The sequence below is a fragment of the Mus pahari genome, chromosome 19, assembly GCF_900095145.1.
Source record: "Mus pahari chromosome 19, PAHARI_EIJ_v1.1, whole genome shotgun sequence".
Classification (NCBI taxonomy): domain Eukaryota; kingdom Metazoa; phylum Chordata; class Mammalia; order Rodentia; family Muridae; genus Mus; species Mus pahari.
In genome coordinates, this window is record NC_034608.1 from 50426141 (window position 1) to 50427333 (window position 1193).

Consider the following 1193-nt stretch of genomic DNA (forward strand, 5'->3'; position numbering starts at 1 on the left):
GATGTCTTAGCTTTTGATCATGATGTCTTAGCTTTTGATCATGATGTCTTAGCTTTTGATCATGATGTCTTAGCTTTTGATCATGATGTCTTAGCACAGCAATATTTCTAAGACACTTGCCTAGCCTGTACAAGGCCCTGGTTTCAACCCCTAACCGTTACAAAACTGAAAGAAATAGAAAGAGGAAGCAGGACAGAGACAGAGACAGAGAAAGACAGAGGGAGGGAGGAGGGAGGGNGGGAGGGAGGGAGGGAGAGAGGGAGGGCCCTCTCCAATGAATTGTAAGGTTATCCTGGGATTACAGTTATCACAACTTGGGACAAGCATCCTGAAGATGAATTGTATCTAAGGATGATGCTTAACGATTGCTCTCTTCATAAATGAACTTCTTTCTTCAAAGCAGTAGATTTGGAGACTAGAAATAATCATACAACTAAACAGTATGAGCACAGCTCTCATTCTGTCTGAGGCTTTGGGCTGCCTTCTCTGTGGTGGGGACAGCAAGGAAGAAAATTCAAGAAGCACCTAAGAACTGTGGGTAGCCATAGGACTTCCTCAGTAAGGGTCAAAGGAAGATTTCCACATGAGGGCAGAGAAGTAAATACCATTACACTCTGCCCAAAGGACCAGCTGAGTTAGATTTAGATCCCTGCTGCTCTGTAAAGGAGTCAACAATTTTCAACTTCCACTGCAGCTCAAGGAACCTAGCCCAGAGTGAACAGCACTCCTTTCCTCGCGAATGTGGGGACAATAATAAGTGACCTGAAGCTTAGAGCCTTCTAAAGCTCTGGGGTGCTCTTTGGATGCAAAGAAGGCACATTAAGTAGAACAACAGGGGAAAAAAAAACCACAAACAAAACACATCCATAACTGCATATTGCTTTAAATTCCCTTGTTATTCTCAGAAACAAAATCAATTTTTGGTAAGCCAAGGGCAGCCTTAGACCCAGAAGCATTCACTTTCTGTTTCCCACAAATCAATAATTATCTCTATCTCATTCTGATTTTTCCCTGCAAATGAACACTACAGTAAATTCTCTGTAAAGTCGAAGTCCAATTCTTGAATCTTAATAGACACAGACACTAGCATCAATGATGTGGATCACCCTGAAGTCTGGGATGTGTGTCTTTGTGTGTGTGTGGGAATACACACACACACACACACACACACACACACACACACACACACACAC